Source organism: Xiphophorus couchianus, chromosome 1, assembly GCF_001444195.1.
Source record: "Xiphophorus couchianus chromosome 1, X_couchianus-1.0, whole genome shotgun sequence".
NCBI classification, from domain to species: Eukaryota; Metazoa; Chordata; class Actinopteri; order Cyprinodontiformes; family Poeciliidae; genus Xiphophorus; species Xiphophorus couchianus.
The window spans coordinates 16,054,774-16,074,215 of NC_040228.1; the positions used below are offsets into that span (position 1 = coordinate 16,054,774).

At 37.0% G+C, this 19,442-nt stretch overlaps 1 long non-coding RNA gene across 1 annotated transcript; it reads right to left on the minus strand.

Moving 5' to 3' along the window:
• Positions 1 to 3,655: 3,655 nt before the first annotated feature.
• On the minus strand, positions 3,656 to 4,670 carry LOC114142983 (uncharacterized). Its single transcript, XR_003595142.1, has 3 exons — positions 4,509 to 4,670; positions 4,233 to 4,378; positions 3,656 to 3,750 (listed from the first exon to the last, which is right to left on the minus strand). It is a non-coding gene; the product is annotated as an uncharacterized LOC114142983 (long non-coding RNA).
• Between the last annotated feature and the right edge of the window lie 14,772 nt (positions 4,671 to 19,442).

Below are 19,442 nucleotides of genomic sequence, written 5' to 3' on the forward strand. Positions count from 1 at the left end.
TTCCAAAACCCAGAGTCTAGAAAAAAGTAAAAGTTTGTCATGTGTTTGCGGCCGACCTCATGGGCAGCTGAATACAACAGTGATCGACGGCATAACTAAAACACGTTACTCTCTATAAAGGCTTTTGTCATCATTACATTATTGTGTCAGTATAGAGACACTACATTTGAAGTCTCATTTAAGAGGGAAATAATCCGGTAGAGAGATGCCACATGTCCACAGCTAGAAGTTTAAAATAAAGTGAGCTCACATTTACTTGCCTTTGTAAATCGCTTCATAAAACCCAAACCGTGCATTTCAAGTGGATTCAGAGTCAGCTGTGTGTAGCTCGTTTAAGTGCCCATGTCACCAGAGCTGCCAACCATGAATTAATGAATGAAGTTGGAAATGTCAGGGCAGGTCCCAGATCGCTTTGCTGTGGTTCAGCTGCGGCGCACTGTCAGCACCAGGCGGCTAACTGATGGTCAGAGGCCTCCCCCACAAAACAACACATAGACATGCAGACACCCACACACAGCATGCTGAGCCCCCGTCTTGTTTCAAAAAAGGTCATTCTTGTCTCGTCCTCTTGCTATAGTGGATGATCAAATCTCTGCACTGATACATGTGACAGTTATTACTTCATGTAAATGTTACTGCATCCTGATTATATACATATTTTATCCAAAATTTTATTGAAATTTTGATAAAATAAGATTTCTCCTATAACCAGAGTGACATTATAGTCAAACCCCTCGCATGCTCATCTGTTTCTGCATTCAAATCCTACATGGATATTCTGGCGAGAAAAAGTAAAAGTCACCATGCAGATAGAGTGATAATCTTCTCTTTTTCACACTCCTTTTCCATCACCCCCCCTCATCTTTCCCCGCCTTTCATCACCCTGTTCTCTGTGTGTGCCAGCAGCAAAATGTGATTGATAAAGAGATTACAAACAGCTTGACATGGAGAGCAGCTGTGTTTGAACATTATGTTCTGAAATAGTTTGAAAGGATTCAAAAAGAGTAGACAAGTCAATGTGGCTGCACACCGTTACATCCGCACATTATTTAGCTTCATGTCCTTTTCTACTTCACTTTTGATCATACATCTCAGATGTCTTAGAGTATGTGAAGAAATTTTGTAATATTTAGTCAATGTTCAGGATTCTACAGCAGGCGATTCCTAAATCCAAACAGCTTTGCAATAGTTGTTTGTCTTAGTCTTATTGCACCAATGAGGGCTCTACATGAAGAACAGCTTCCCCAGCTCTGAAACACACTCAGCAACACTCACATGAATATACAATTTAAAAAAATGACTGAGCCACTAAATCATTAGCCAATGAAATGATTGAAGAGAATGTATACTCTAATTCACACTTGTACTGTTTATGGTTGGATTCTCACATTTACAGAAATGTAAATCTGATCGTTTTAATGGGGCCAGTGAAGCATATCTATTCGTCACTCGGGCATACGAACAACACTTGAGGAAACTTTCAGTGCCACATACATCAACACACACAAACAATTACAAATATAGATAAAGGTGCTGTGATTATATAATTGCAGTGTGTTTAGAAGCCAGTGTGCTTCTGTTTTCTTCTGCATTTTCAACTGGACTCTATTTTTCACATCAACTTGCCAATGTGTCGGTGAAATTAGCCACTTGGCTATAATTTCATGTATTTACATGTCAATGTTCATTAATACATTTGGTACCATTTTAAGAAATAAACTTGAACTTGAACAAAGATGTTATTGATATTGTCTCCATTGTCATGGCTATAGGATATGTCGGGGTATTTTTATGTACTAGTGGTTTCTGTTGTGGTTGTTGGAGTCAGGAAAAGGAAGAAAAACAATTTATGCCATTAACCAATACACCTACATAAATATTGAAATCAGAAAAAAATAGTAAAACATGATCCTAAAAGCTAATTAGGAAAATGTTAAAATCTGGAACGGATCTATCACTTGAGTACAACAAGTGATTACCCTTTTAAGGTTCAACAGCATTAGCACACTCCAATTTCTTTGGCACATCTGGTAATGATGTGTAAATGCTTTTTTTGTAATATCATCTAAGATGTAAAATATTGGTGCAGATACACTAAAGCTTCATTATGTGGCTTTTAAGAAAAAAAATGTTTTTCACATATTTGTTAAAACTGTCACTGTATCATAACAATATGGTATGAAACAGATTATGATAAAAATCATGGCTTTTTATCATAGTTACAAATGAAAAAAAATGCATGGCACAAGAATGACAGTAAAATGGAAAAGGCGATTATAAAAAAGGCTGAATTCATAGTCTGAACTACATTTTGATGACTGGCTAAAAGTAAAGAGCCTCATATTTATAATGAAAGTAAACAAGAAGAATAAATTAATGGTAATTAGATGCTAATTAAATGACTGATTTAATCAACTGAAAAAAGCATAAATAAGAAAATTCTTCAGCAAAATATTTTTAATTGGAACAGATTCCTCCCTCTATTATTAAATATTTAAGGTAGATTTCCCCCCCCCCACATTCATAATAGGATTATACTTTGACAACAACCAAGTTCAGGTTTCTCAAAAAGTTTTTCAGTGGTGCTAAAAGTCTTCTTGGTTTTGTAGAAATATGGAGCAAAAAATGTAAACAGTTAACCTTTTTTAAAGTGATGTTAAGGATCAGGCAATGAAGGACTAAACAGGATTAATTTTATGCTGTTTTAATGTTCAAAAGCAGTTCCTTCACCATCTAGCCTTTTATGATACATATTAAGGTAGGTAAAAAAAAAGTTGAATTACTGATGACAATCATAGAAGAGAGAAATTTACAAAAGTGTTATGTGAATCTTGTCAAGCCTCCGACAGATAACAGATGTTCAGAGCAAAGAAAGATTAGAGTTTTGCCACCTCGTGTTCCTATCTGCCTCAGGACCTAATGCTTTGCAAATGTATCCTGTCAGATGTGTCATGTGTCTGCTAAAGACAAAGAACGCACAGTATGTGTTGTCTTTCTCTTGTGCTTCATATGGTTTCCAGGCCTGTTAGTAAGACGTAACCCAGTTCCAGACAGTGGGTGTGTTCAATATGACAGAGCTCCACACTGTAAAAAAAATTCTGTTGTTTTTACAAAAAAAACCTGGCAGCTGTGGTTGCCAGAATAATTCTGTAGAAAACACAGTGAACATGTAAACTGTTTTACTGACCAAACAGTAATTACAACAGTGTTAAATTGTGAAATAAACAGATTTTCCCATAGTTTTGCACAAATTTTTACTGTGATTTGAAAAGGGTTATTTTTGTAATAAAACAGTTTTATCAAGTAATTTTAACCACCTTTTTCTGATGAATTATCATAATAATGCTGTTATTTTACACTTTTTTCCAGTAAGATTTACCCAGTTTTTGTTTGTTGTACAAAAAAACTTCATTTAGTCCTACTGACAAAATACCTTTGAATAACAGATTAAAACTGTTAAAATGTCAATTTAAAACATTTTATTAATACTTTCTGAAAAACAGAAATTTGCTCTAAATTTGTTTCTTTTTACTAATAATTATATTTTTAAAAATCTATAAGCATCAAATTTCAACAAACATTTCCCACTTAAAGGAAACTTTAAAACACAAGGAAGCCCAATATAAATTGTATCTATGATAATCTTAAAAAAATACACATACACTTACATGCCTTTGAAATATTTGTTTTTAATGAAGTTCTCATTTGTCTTTTCTGAACATCATGAAGCATATGAAGCAAATGCACCTGCTGAATAGATAGAAATTTTTTCAACCTTTTTAACTTTATCAGAAACAGTATGAGAACCAACTTTCACCCCCTTTTTTTTGGAGGGGGGGCTTGAAGATTATAACATACAATAAATTTCTATTTCCAGTATACATTTTAATAATAATGTTTGTTTCAAAAGTTTTTCTTTTTTAGAAACAATTCTATTTTCAAATATCTATAAACATCAAATTTCAACAAACATTTACCAGTTAAATGCAAATTTAAAACACAAGGAAGCCCAATATAAACTGTATCTATAATGATAATTCAAATTTTTTTTTAGAAACAAATAAACACTTTAATTGAAAACATATTTTCAATGAAATTCTCATTTCTCCTTTCTGACATGGAGCAAAATTCAGCCACTGAACAAATATAAATATGTCTTTTCAACTTTTTTAACTTCAGAAGACAGTGTGAGATGCAACACACATTTACAAATCTCTGTCTTGATAACTCACTGACTTTAGTCCTTTCTCAAACATCACGCCACTCATGATCCGAAAGTTCCTGGATCAAGGTGAGTACACGGGGGTTCACACGCAGTCTGGGTTTACGGGTTTCTTCCACCTTACTGCCCTTGTCTGGGTTGATTGAGAAGAAACACCTTAAGATAAAGAGGACACACAGAAAACTACATCAAAATGTGCTTCACAAAGAAATAAACATTTTATTCAAGATATAAAAGTTGTCAAAAGTCAAATTTAACTCCCTACCAATAAAAAAACAACTCATACCTCTGCAGAAACTCCAGTGTAGACGCCAGCCCCGATGGATAATGTATGTTAAAACAATAATAGCTCCCAAACATCATGCAGAGGGCAGAAATAAAACAGGAGATGTTGTTGTTTCCAATCTGTTGATCCACACTCAGCATGAATCGTTTAGTATGGAAGCAGGATTGACCTAAGGAGAAAGAACAAATAAATTTAGACTCCTGATACAACAAAACAATGACATTTATATGAAAAATAACAAATTAAGTAAAAAGTACAAAAAAAAATATTAGTATAGTAAAAGCATAAGAAAATAATTGAAAAAAACAAACAAACCAATATTAAACAAAATGCCAGATGGACAAAAGGGCAAAGAAAGGGGACAAGACAACAAAAAAGACAACAGGTCAAAGAAACCGGAAAAACAAAAATGAACTCACCACACACAATGATAGTGGGAGTCAAGGAGACATTCTCCATCTGTACTTTTTCAGCTAGGTATGTGTCCTCCACACAGAAGAACATTGCTTCTTCATTTTCATTGAAGTAGCAGAGAAGTAGGAGCATCAGCTCTTTAACATCTTCAGAGTAACCTTCCAGTTCTCCCCTTAACATCTTCAACTTTGTCTGAGCCTGGAAAAACCTTTTGTTTTTGTTCACACAAACAGTGTTCATGTAGTTCAGCAGTCTTTTTCCCTTCATATCCATGTTCCTCATGAAGGTTTCCTTCAATCCAAGTCCAGTAAGTTCCTTGTAGTGTACAGCCATCCCGATGTCATGAAATAAAACAGGCCAGGCTTCCAAGACATCTTGAATGCTTTTCCCTTGGTTAATATCTTTGCGCTGTGAGTAGAAAGTTGTCCTCAGTAATTGTTTCATCTCCTCTGGATTGGCCTCCTTCTGCAGAGAGATCATCTTGAGCTTGTCCTTCTTCTGTTGCTGACCTTCAGCAGTTTCTCCAAGAGGAAGGAATTTTACATTCCAGTTGATACACCCATAGGTGTCCTGAATTGCAGCTCTCTGTTCCTGAGGAATTTCATCTGTGTCAGAGTTTTCAGAGCAGCGCTTTCGCTTTCTTATTTTAGGCATTGTAGATCGCTTCACGTTGTCAATTCGATATTGAAGTTGTTTGACGAGTGAATGATAGCCAGGGCCAATGACATCTCCATCGATAACGTCTTATAGAGATTTTGGATATTTTGCCACCATCTTCTTTGCAACCTCTGTAGAACTCCTTTTACCCAAGTAAGAACTTTTTTGCATCATTTCAGACACCACAATCCTGACCATCTCCTTCCTCATTTTTGGACTTGGCCGTTTACCTCTCTCTAATGCCTGCATCAGTTCTTCTGAGAACTTTTCCCATGGTATCTCAAAGGTGTCCACCCAGTCTGCTGCAGATGTCTGGTTGCTGCTGGAGGAGTTTGATGACACACTTAGCGGGGACAAAGACTGCTGTGATGGAGGGGTATCTGGTGTTGCATTACTTGAGGACCTGCTGGTTTCAGGGGTCCGGCCTTCAAAAACACAAAAAAACAAATAAGTTATCAGAACTGAATATGAATATCAGTGTTTAATGGCTGATTTTTGCTTTTCTACAATTTTACTTACATCTGAATTTCCAAGCAGCAAGTGCCTTTCTGGCTTGAATTGGTCTTAATGCTGACAGCAAGTCTTCCTCAACAATGAACTGGAAGTCATCATACGTTTCTACTCCAATTGACTGTAAAGTCTCCTCGAGAATGTCTTTTGAAGCCTCTGCAAGATCGGGCAACACTTCACTGATAGCGCTGCGTAAAAATGTTTGCTCAGCCATTTCTGGAATAAAATCAGACAAAATAATGGTAAAAAAACAAGATCACCGTAATATAACATGTATTCAACTATGTACAAATTAAAGAGACTCATACTTGGTGTCAAACAAAATATCGTGCCTGATTCACACTTTTTAGTCATATACATCCTTAAATTTTTAGTCAAACTTCTCTCCCTGTTTTTTCTTTATTATTTTTGTACACATCAACATATCTGTTTTAAGTGGACTTTCCATCATGGTATATAAAGACATTTTTATTTTGAAAACACACTGTGTTTCAGAGGAACAACTTGTTGTCCTTTTACCTGATAAGAGGTCAAAGGGTAAAAGTCAACCAAGTCATTTATGTTAATACACAAAGTGCTTGAAGTCTGTTTTGTCACTGAATACAGATGGTAATCAGGATGATAGACAGCTGTTTGTACATCCATAACACAATACACATCAGTTTCGTTTTGAATCAGAATTAAAACCAGCACTCCAAACTCCATATACTCATCATTCTTTGAAACCAAGAAATGCCCCTTTTTATACACTGTTCCCTTATATTGGATCTCTGTGGAAATACTTGTGTCTTTTTCAGAAAATCCCAGGTATTTTACTGCATGTTTTATTTCATCACTGTAGAGGCTTGAGTAAAAAACACAACTGTCCTTGACTAGCAGCAGCTGATTGCATCTAGGGCCAGCTGAGATGTAAGCCTGAAACATCCGGTGTCTTTCTGATAGTGTCAAGCATATGTTTTTAAAATTTTTTAAATGCCTTGCACATCTTTTAAAGTAGACATGTTTACTCTCAAAACGCATTGTCCACAACCTAATCAACGGTCCAAATTTCAAAATTAGGGCTGGATAGTGCCGCAAGAAATGATGTTTTGGTTTAAGTGAAGTTTCAGGAAATAAAGATTTTCTTGATTCCAAATATTCTTGGATTATTATTTCGAGAAAGGCAACCTGTGGCAAAGAAATTTGTTGTGCACAAATCAAATCCACAATGTCTTTGAGCTGGAGAGTTGTCTGCCAAACATCATCTTGTGGATTTTGTATCTTGTCACCAATAATCACTGGCAACAATCTCAGCAAGTTCCAGTTTTGAACAGCTTGACCTGAAAGCCTGATTGCCTCAGAGTTGACAGGGCATGGCTTTGTGAGAGCATCTGATCCTTTGTACTTGAATTGCTTGATTCTACGGTTGAACTGGGAATATGTAAACCATTTCTTTGTTTTAACGAAATATTTCAAGTATAGTGCAAGATCATAGGATACGACACCCTCAAATAAGTCATGGCCTAAGCAAGGTGGAAGACCAGGTTGGCAAACATGAAAAGACTTTAGTGAGTTGAAGTCAGAGTTTACCTTGACACCTTTGATGTCTTGATTGCTTCCAATCTCTCGATGATGGACAGCCAAGTTGTAAGCTTCAGGGGTTCGCTGTGGACCACAAGCATTTGGATCATTAAGAAAGTCTTTTCTTGTGATTTCACAGTACCTACAAAAGTACTGAGAAGTACTAAAGTTTTCAGTAAACCCACCAATGCTGTGTGATCCTAAATTGTCACCAGCAATACAGAACAGTGCCCCTTTGACTGTTTCTTCACCTGCAATAATGCCATGTTCCTCTAAATCTCTCAAATCCATGAGAAGTTCAGAGCAAACCTTTGCAGTTCCAAACTGTTTTAAATTGTTCTCGGAACACAATGAAACTAGAGACATGTGATCAGTGCTTGACCGCACATGAGCAGGTAAGTTAGCCACAGATAGATAAATAGCAACAACTTTGTGTTTCTTCTTTGCTGAACCAAGGGGGTTAACAATTTCAAAGGCATCTTGGTAGAGAATAAGCTTCAGGCACCCAGGATTTTCAATGAAGAACTGGTTGCACTTGAAGTTTTGGCCATCTCTTATGTCACAGAAAACATCCGGGTGTGAGTCATTGGACTGTTCCAACACTGAATTCTTCCATAAATCTGATTCTAAAAGTGCACTTAGTGTCTGTTTAATGGGTATGTAGTAAGAAAATCTCTGGGTCATGTTTTCATCACTTCCTAAAGATATTTGCTTTGGTTCTGTGTATTTGAACATTTTTTTTAAAGTCTGAGTTCTTGAATATGTTGTTCTCAGTGGCCCATGATGACAAACAGAAAATAAATCTGAATCTCTTACACAATCACTGATTTTAGCAACAGCATCATCTGCAAAACACATGTCATCTTTTAAAAGCGACTTTAGTTTAGTCAAAGTGTAATCCATTCCCAGTTCATGCACATTTTGCATCTCTTCAACGATGTTCTGTATTGTGGAAGCTGGAAGAAGCAGCTGTCCTTGAAGTTTCAGGTAGAAAAGAGACAAGTTTCTGAGATAATCCTTGTTGAAATTTGGAGATAATTCGTGACTTTCATTAGTCAGAGCATCATTAAAGCTCTCAGAAGGCCCATCGTTTTCTGACAGACTATCGATCTTACTTGTAGTTTCCTTGTACAAAACATCAATGTTATCCACAGAAAAATCTCTATGTTTACGGGACATATGAGCTGTGAATGATGATTTGACGCTGAAAACTTTTTTGCAGGCTTTTACTGGACATGCTACAGACCGCCCCTCCATTATATGCTCCTTTAAATGAGCAACGACTTCTTTCACAGTTTGGCTTTGGTGCCCACACAATGAAATGGTGCATTTCAATTTAGCAACAATGGCTTTGGCTGATTCGGGTTGTGAAGCCACGTTGTGAACTCGGTAAAAATGAGTTTTAAACGCTGCATATGTACAAAATGTCCGCTTACATTCTGTGCCGAGGCATTTGAATACACAACTGGGCTCGTTTCTGTGCACTCTGCAATGCAACACATAGCCCCTCAATGATTCTAGTGTTTTACAGCAAAACGTACACGTAATCATGTTTAAACAATTCCAACCTACCCAACAAGTTACACGTGTTGCAGGTGTAGCAAAAAATGATTCGACTGCATATTGTTCCAAGAAGCAATATGACGCCTTAAAAACAAAATTTAATCTCCCCAGAAACACAAATTACCGTGCCTTTTACGTTTGAAGAAAATAAAGCTTAACTTACATTTACTGAAAGCTGACGAGGTCCAAACAGCGTTTTTTTCTTTGTCGAGGTTTGAGCACAATTCAGCTTCTTCTGAGATGAGAACCGTTGAACGAACTTGTTCAAAACAGCTTTCAGGCGCCAGGTAAGCGGACCAATCAGAGAGCAGAACAGCGGACCAATCAGAGAGCAGAACAGCCCGCACTGTCGAGCGAATGGGAGAAGTTGAGCACAAAGCGGTGATCTTTGTCTTTCTTGCAGTAGCCGAACTTTGAGCTTATAATGGCAACGGTGAAGGTAAAAAATCCAGTGTTAGCAAAAAAAAAAAAAATAAAAATAAAATAAGCAAGTACATGACTTCCTTGTTGATTCAGGTGTTTCCTCCACGTTAGTCGTGAAATATGAAGAAATGATCCAATCAAAATTGACAAAGAATAAGTAAATGAATTAAAGAGGAAATGACAATCTAAAGAAGTAGGAAAACACAAGTGAATATAAATAGATAACTAGTAAACAAAATTGGAAGTAAACAATGTGGAATCATAATTATGTAATTCCACATTAATTTCCAAATCTATTAATTTATTCATTTATTTCATTGTCCATCCATCCATCCATCTTCCACTTATCTGGAGTTGGGTCACAAGGGCAACAGCAGGGAAGCCCAAACTTACTTCTCCCTAGCAAAAAAAAAGGTAAGCTAGCTTCCAATTCATTTAGATTTAATAATCACAGAATGTAAATGTTAGTTTTTCACTGCTGAAATGTAAAAATGTTGTGAAGGATACAACTTTTTCCATTAAACATACAAAATGTGTGTTTCCCACAACAAAATACAGTATTTTTTGCAATTTTCTATTTTAAAATTTACAATAATTTTCGGTTCTACATTATACAACATCATACTGTTAAATGAACAAAATATCATTGTGTTTTTCTTTACAAAATTTTTCTGTCATGATTTCACAGATTTTTACTGTTTATTTTACAGACTTTTTTTTTACAGTGCATGCCAGAAGCTTCAATTCACCATTTACTGTTTTTCATGTCACAGACACAAGATTTGAAACTTACAGAAAGGAACACATTTCCCCCTTCCCAAAAAATCCCAATAAAATGTGTTGCATGCCCTACATTGCTTTTTTGTCCTGGGGACAATGTAAGAAATGTCAGCCTATAACAAACAAATTCTTAATTTGAAGTTATATATTTCTAATCCACAAACTGGCTACTTGTCCCTGACCGAAGACAAGGAAAAAGTGTAGAATTACAACTGATTTGAAAATTGAAGGACAGTGTCTAGAAAACTAATCTCTTCAATGAAAATTTGTGGACAAATGTCTCCTACCCTTCTTCTTAACATCATTTGACTTTAGTCAAAAGAAATGATGAATAATTATTTGGAGTTAATTTATGAAACACAGAAGTCTCTGTGGTGAAACATGTAGAGGTGCTTTTCTTTAGCAGCGTTCAGGGAAGTTGATCAGAGGGGATGGGAAAATTGATGGTGCAAACGCAGGGCAATTCTGGAAGAAAGCCCGTTAGAGGATGGGGCTGGAGTTTTATCTTCCAGCAGAGCAACAACCATAAACATACAAATCTAACTCTTAAAAAGTCTCCATATTATCTGACTGAGATTTATCAATTCTACAAAAAAGAAAGGGGAAAATTTTAGCCATTAGATGTGCAAAACGAGGCAAACCCCAAAACACTTGCAGCTGTAATTGCAATGGAAGGTGATTCACCAAACAATTGATGCAGGGGAACTGAATGCATATTTATGCCACACTTTTAATTTTTTGTTAAAAACCATGTCGATTTTTACCTTCTTCTTCACAGCTGCACACTACATGCACACGCGGACAAAACTGTTGGTACTCCTCGGTTAATGAAAGAAAAACCCACAATGGTCACAGAAATAACTTGAATCTGACGACAATAATGAATCAAAATTCTATGAAAAGAAATTAACAAAGCTCACTAACAAATGAAAGTCAGACATTGATTTTCAAACATGCTTCAACAGAATCATTTAAAAAAATAAAGTCATGAAACAGGCCAGGACAGAAATGATGGTACCCCTAACTTAATATTTTGTTGCACAGCCTTTTGAGGCAATCGCTGCAATCAAGCTAATCGCTGTCAATGAGACTTCTGAACCTCTCAGCAGACACAGTATTTTGACCCGCTCCTCGTGAGCAAACTGCTCCAGTTGTCTCAAGTTTGAAGGGTGCCTTTTCCAGACGGCATGTTTCAGCTCCTTCAAAAGATGCTCAATAGGATTTAGGTCAGGGCTCACAGAAGCCCACTTCAGAATAATCCAATGTTTTCCTCTTAGCCATTCTCGGGTGTTTTTAGCTGTGTTTGGGGTCATTACCCTGTTGCAAGACCCATGACCTGCAACTGAGACCTTGCTTTCTCACTCTGGGCATCACATTTCTCTCTAGAATCCCTTGATAGTCTTGAGATTTCATTATTATCCTGCACATATTCAAGACACCCTGCAGATGCAGCAAAGCGGCTCTAGAACACAACAGAACCTCCCCCATGTTTCACAGTAGGAACAGTGTTCTTTTCTTGACATGCTTCATTTTTTCATCTGCGAGCATAGAGCTGAGGTGCTTTGCCAAAACGTTCAATTTTTGTCTCATCTGCCCATAAGATATTCTTCCAGATGTTTTATGGCTTGTCAACATAGAATAGAATAGAATAGAAGTACTTTATTCATCCCAGCAGGGAAATTACTTCGCAGTTACAGCATAGAGACAAGACAAGAGACAAGACACAATAACAACGTCCGGGTGTTGAGTCTGGAGTTTGGCTGTGGTAGAGCTGATGACGTCACAGGCCACCGCTGCATCAGCTGATGGGGGAATGTAAACAGCGATCAAAATGGCGGACGTAAACTCCCTCGGTAAATAATACGGCCGCATTCCCACAGCCAGAAGTTCAATGTCCGGGCTACAAATCTGTTCCTTCACGTTAACATGACCGGGATTACCGGGATTACCAACATGCAGTTTGGCAAATTCCATTCTGGCTTTTTTATGAATTGTTTTCAACAACGGTGTTCTCCTTGGTCGTCTCCCATTAAGTCCTCTTTGGCTCAAACAACATCGGATGTTCTGGTGCAGGAACAAACCAAGCAGTGAAGAAGGAGGAGAGCATGTTAAGCAAAGTAACATGAATATTGAACAAACTATTTTATATTCTTTGCTATGCAGCTAGATTAGTATACAATCTTTTATATTAGGAAATTACATCACTCCCTATAGGGTTTAAAAATAATAGTGGAAATTACTTTTTCTTTTCTTGCCCTCTTTAACAGCATCCCCTAGGCTACAGGAGCTCTTAGCGTTTGCCTGAATTACCTGTGCCACAAGCCAACTCTGAATATATGCTTTTCTGTTTGGTTCTACAAACTAGGGATTTCACGTTGAGTGGCATGTTTTTTCTTTTTTTTTAACCATAAACTGTTTTGTGAGAGCTGTAAACAGTTTAATATAAGAACATGTAGTACATGTTGTGTGCACTGTGTAATGAGAACAAATTATAATCAATATTATACTTTACCACATTTTTTTTTACATATTAAGATTTGTGACAACTATTTTACTTTACCAAAATAAAGTAATTAAAAGTTAAATGTTAGATAATGCCCACAGCCAGCTGTATTATTTCTTGCTGTCCCTCCTCTAAGTTAATTCCTCCAAATTAGAGAGAAAGACTCAGACAAGGAGCCTCAACATCCTCTGGGAAAAGCTGTTCATACACTTACTGTCCTCAAAATGCCTTTGGGTAGGCTTGGACTTAGACAGATTTGTCTAAGTCCAAGCAAGTTTAACTGAAGAACTTGCTGTTCTTCAGTTAAATTGAGCTCCAGTTACAGTCTCTGTTGATTTCCCCAAAACAGCCACTGGCCTGACTGGCAGCTGGCAATGTTCACCCGCTGTGACTTCGGTGCCTGAGGTATTACTGAGCAAAGTCCAGCGCCGCCTCAACATGTTAGCGTGACATTTTTAATGGGTCCACTTGCCTTCTAACACCTAACACTGTTGACATGAGCAGGAATTTTGACAAAACTTTTTCCTGACAGCAATTCTAAATATCTAAGAGGTGTTAAGAGGGGGATGTCATTTACAAAGTAAGAGGTGAAAGACATTGCTTATTATTAAGAGGACTTCCTGGGCAGTTCATTTTAGTACATGGTACAGTGTCGACACGACACACAAAAAGTACAAAGGAGGCTCTATAAAGAAACTTTAGGTAGCAGCAACCAGACATTGGAAATCAAATAAAAAGCTTGAACCAGAAGACCTGAGTGATTTGGAGGGTTAATATAAGGACAACAGATCTCTAAAGTATTTTGGTGCTAAACCATTCAGTGATTTATGGATTAACCATATTATTTTAAAGTTTATTCACTGAATTACAAGGAGTCAGTGTAAGGAATGTATATCAGGGGTGATATGCTCTATTTTTCTAGCTTTAGTTAGGACGTGGATCAGCTCCAGCTGTCTGACTGACTTTCTAGGCAAACTTGTGAAGACACCGTTGTAGTGATCAATTCGACTAACGCTAAAAACATGGCTGGGTTTCTGAAAAGCTCACTGTGACATTAGTTCTTTAATCCCAGAAATGTTTTTCAGATGATAGACGGCCGACTGTACCCCATGGATGTTTAGCTCCAGTCCTCAAGGGTGAGGTCTGACTTTGGACAACAATAGTGTTAACAGAGTTTATGCTTTCTTACTCAAGATACTTTTTCTTATAGACTTTTTGTTGCTGTTTACCAGTCTCTGACATGAGTCTGGAATAATAAAACATTTATGTGAGGCCCAAATTTACCAATTTATTCGAGTCCATGAAGGTCAGATGTAATTTTCAGCCTGGTTATTTATTTTCAAGACTGCACATTTCCTCTGCGGCCTGCTTTTGATTTAGAACAACATCCTAATCCACTGCGGTGCCATCAACACGTTTTACAGCGTTGCATTAGGACGGCGACAGCTTGGAAGACAGTGAAATCAGATTACCATGACAAAACAATCTGTTCGGTGCCTCACGAGTTTGCATGTTATTAACTGTTGTTAAAAATTAGTTCACAATTTGAGCCAAAAAAAATAGAAAAAAAGTTTGTCACTGTGGCCTTATTGGATATGTGTTGTCATTAATTAAAAACAAGGCTTTCTTGTGAAAAATCTCATCAAGTACACAGGGGGTTTATCGTAAAAGCTGTAAAGGACCTTAGTTAGAAAAGTTTCTTGGAAGTGGTGTGTAACTCCCAACATACCAGCCTCTCTTTGTAGAAATCTGGATCCCTTTTGACTTTTCTCCCAAATCCCGGGGAGCTTGCTAACCATATGTTAATATATGCTAATCCTCAATGAATTTACATGCCACTTTTAACCAATAAGCTCAGCTTCAACAAAAGGCTTGAGGTAACCTTTCTGTCATTACACAGCCACAGCAGCTCAGAAAGAAGCTCTCTCTGCAATATATGCTCACAGAGACCATTTCAGACACTAAAACATCCTCCACTATAGAGCTAAAATGTATTTATTTTTTGTATAAATCTAAGGAAACGTTTTATTGCAAGCAGTAAAAGGGGAAGCAGCCTTATATTCTAAATCTTTATACATGTCTTTGGCACTTTAACAAAGAAAGGATAATTCATTTTTTTTTTTCTGCTAATTTTGCTGTAAAAATCTGTCTTCTATCCAGATGACATTGGTCATTTTCACCAAAGCACCCCTGCACCTCTGAATTTTCTTTTGCTTCTTCTGTGAGCGGAAAGCGGAGTGTGAAAAGCCTGGTGAACCTCAGTCAAGGCCTTGGGGAATATTAGAGTGCTATATGCTACATCTCAAAGGCTTAATGACGGCTCACCATCAACTTGAGCTCTACACAGCTTCCAGTATGTGAACGTTCATAGACTGTGAGTGCACCTGTGTGTGGGGTATTGGCGATTTTACATCTGAATGCGCCTGTGCGTGTGTGTCTTTCAGAGATCAAGGGTTAACTACACAGGGCATGATGTCAAAAGCAAACCTTTGGTCTGTAAAAAAAACAGTGCTGAATCCCCTCCATGGTAACCATGGAGACACCACTTTTAATTCTTGTCTCTTCCTCAACTTAAGAGCTAATACTTTCCTATCAGTACCACTTGCATCAATTTGTTGTCTTTTTGAACTTATTGATCAAATTGAAAGACTGGTTTTTAAAACATGAAAGTCAGCCTTTGATGGTTATATGACAATCTCATGAAGATCAAATATTCAGATCCAAAATACGTGAAGGCAAACACACAAAAAGCGGGACATAACTGTGTAAGGTTCTGATCACACATGGATAGGTTTAGTAAAAAAAAGCACAGAAGAAGCAGTCAAGAAAAGAGTACCATGCACGTTTCAGAGACGCTGTTTGTTGGACACAAGCACTGATTTTTAGAAACCTCACAGCCGTTAAGAACTCTGTAAAAATTAGACCTAAACAGCAGATTAAGAAAGAGATTATCTTCACAGTGGGGTAAGGGAGTTTATCCCACTGTGCATGCTTGAGTTCTCACCAGGTACTCCAGCTTCCTCCCACAGTCCAAAGACATCCATGTTGTGTGGCAGTGGTTAGTACTGCAGCAAGATTGCTCAAGGTTCAAATCCTGGCTAACAATAACCATAATTATAATTTATGATAGTAATAATTATTATAATTGTGCTAATAATACAGAATTATTCATAATAATAATAATAGGAAGAAGAAGAATGGAATAAAGGAACAACAAAATCAAGAAAAGTAAGACTGGTTGCTATGCAACAACAGAAGGAGGGAAGTAGATGTGAGCAGCTTTGCCATGTGAGTAGTCCCCCACACTGTTGTGCAGTCAGTGGTCCACAGCACTGCAACTAAAGTGAGGTTGTAAAAGTTAAGTGAAAAGCTGTGGCTCAGTGCATGAATGTAATCACAAACACACAAGAAGGATTAGCGGCTGCAGTGACTAGGTGAATGAAAAAACAGCTTCTTTCATAACTGTAAAAGTATCGGATTGCCCAATCCTGTGGAAAAAATACAGATAAAATTTGCTGTCAAGTCCAAACTTACACTGTGGAAGTATTTTACTGGGCATTATACATGTATCACCTCTAACAATAACCTTACTATGTATTGTTTCTGTTAAACTCACACATCGACATACACAAACATGTTTTCTATTTTAGGCATAACTATCTAATGGTATATGGCACCTAAGAGCCATATACATGTTTTTTAGAAAGACCTTTGGGAGACTTTTAAATCATAATAAATGTTGAAGGTAGAGTTGAAAAGTGAGACATCAAAATGTTTGTCTTTACAGAATTAAAGACAGAAATTACACACATATGAGTGTATAGTCATCACGTATCACCATTTTATATAAAAATGCCAATATTAGATAATATTTAAAAATGACATCATCAAACAAAAACTGAAAGTCTGTGTCTTCATCTGTTGAATTTTTTATTTAAACACATTTGTTCCTCATTCAGTGAAGTTACTCAAATTGGATGGAGTGTCCAGAATTTCTTTTACCAAAGTAAGAGTTGCGATACTTCATAATAAAATTACTCAAGTGAAAGTAAAAAGCACAGCTATTGATGCACACTTGATATTTTAAATCAAATCCGGAAAAGGACATGGCCTACATTAAACTCCCTATTTTTTTTTCTTTTTACCAAAAGTACAGAGATTCCAACAAATGCAAGAGAAGAAACTCATTAAAAGTAAGGAGTGATAATGGAAGGCCTTAAAATTGCAGAGAATAAAAAGGCGATCAAACCCTTCAAAATATTTTCTTATCTAAATTGAAGCAGTTCAAGTTCATTTATGCTGAGCTGCGAACCGACAATTTTGAGACTTTTCATCTAATATTCAATTTCACTACTAAGCTGTTTTGCAATCATATCTTTTAATTCTATCAAAGGACTAGAAATATGTGATCTTTCTGATTCTCATGGGACAAATGAGATTTCAGCCAGACAGAAAATCGAATATTAGGATGATTCAGGCTTTGTGCTGATGAAAAAATGTCTCGTCAAGTCACACAGAATTTTTAATGCTCAAGAACGCATGATCTCCCATGTGGATGACAAACACTTTAAACTTGAGTCCTCGTCATAAACAAGCGATTCTAAACATGCACTAGTTGTTCCTAGAAATGCACTTTTTCATCCAGAAACTGCTGTTCTTCCTGGAATAAACTCTGCAAGAGCACCTTCCAAATCATCCGGTTGGTGTGAATGGCAGTGCGTGCGATCCACACCGTTTTACAAAAATTCAGAGGTGCACGACGAGACGCTGTGACAACACACAGGGGTGGGGTCTGCACTTTTGGCATGCGTTGCCACGCACCCGGTTCAACGCATCAACTATTGATCTTAGCTTTAGAACCATTGGACCAAAGAGGCCAGTAGTGAGACAGTTTTAGGCAAAAATAAAAGAATTACAAAAAATGTCAAAATTTGCATAGAAATATAATGATAGAACCCCAAATAACCTATTTAGACCATTCATCAGCAAACCCAGTTGATTTAGGGTTGAGTTTTATTTTAAAGCCAACACTGAAATGATGCTATATTTTCAGAATCTACATCTCAAAGACATTTTAACAGTCAGTGAAATTTAGTACTGGATTTGTCTGTAGTTACCATACAGAATAAAGACTTCACTAATAAGTTCAAAGGAGTACGGTTTTACACATACACTTACACAGCAATAACCTTGTCAAAACTGCATTCTACATTGCTGCATAAAAAGAGATTATTCACCCAATTTCCAAGGAAATAAATTTTATATCAACTGTATATTTGTACTTCTATCTCTCTGACTCTATTTGCAAAAAAGAAGTACGACAATACAGACGGCAATCTCTTAGATTTCCCACTTGCTTGCTCTTGGCACTTGCTTTTCCTGTTTCTGCTTGTATATCTGCAATGGAGTAAATCAATTAAAGTGCAAAAGAAGGACATGGTATATTTCCTGACACCTAAAATATATATTTTTTCAACCTCTCCCACAGATCTTTGGTGGCTGTTTACCTTTCATAAACTGAATTCCCCAACATAAAGTTCAGGAATACAGCATACATTTCCTTTTAGGGACATGTGCAGAAGGAAATTTGGATGACCAACTAAATAAATGCACTGTTTGCATTACTGTCTGTGTTGCTTGAATTTCAAGTTTCATGTTCAAAAGGGAGCTGCAGCACTGATTTCTGAAATTGCCCAAAATGGTACATCAATTATGGTACATCTGGGCGCATTAAGATGATCAGATTTGTTGGTACATTTGGAAGATAATGTGCAGACTAGAGCCCTGAGAAAAGAGAAACATGCACAGAACCAACTAAATTAATAAGAAAGAAGAAGACTGTTGAAGTCAGATTGAAAGTTGGAGAAGCCTAAGTCATTTATGAGATCTGCAAAAAAATCAAATGTGATTACCCATACCTCCTTGGACCTCCCTCCCCTTCCCCCCTACTTCTTCTCTCTTTTCATTCTTCACTGGATCTGTCACTCAGCCCTGAAATATTCATGCTGGCTCTGAAAAATGAATGCAACTGCCGAAAGCAGAAGAAGTTGAAAAGGGAGAGAAGTTAGTCGTCTTGATAGATATTCTCTCATGATGAAAGTGACAGAGGGCTTTGAGTCAAGCCTTGCTTCAGGAAACACGGATGACATGACAGCTCGAGGCATCAGCGGTGCATAGACTTGTGCAGTGTCTATACGTGTGCGCGCGAAGGCGTGTGTGTGTGTGTTTCTGCATGTTGATTGAGTATGTTTACCATGTTTCCATGTTCAGCTAATGGTACCTTCCCATCATATGCCTGATGTTGTATATAGCAAAAAGGAAGTGACAAAAACATAAATTTAAATATTTATCTATTGCATTATTAAGAATATATATATTTATTTGCACATTATAGCAAAAAACACAATGCTCTACTTGTGACAGTACATCTGTTGGGCTTCTCCTCGGCACTCAGACAAAAATTCTGATTGTTACACTTCCAGACAGGACATGTTAAACGAAAAAGAAATTTTCCTGGAAAATTG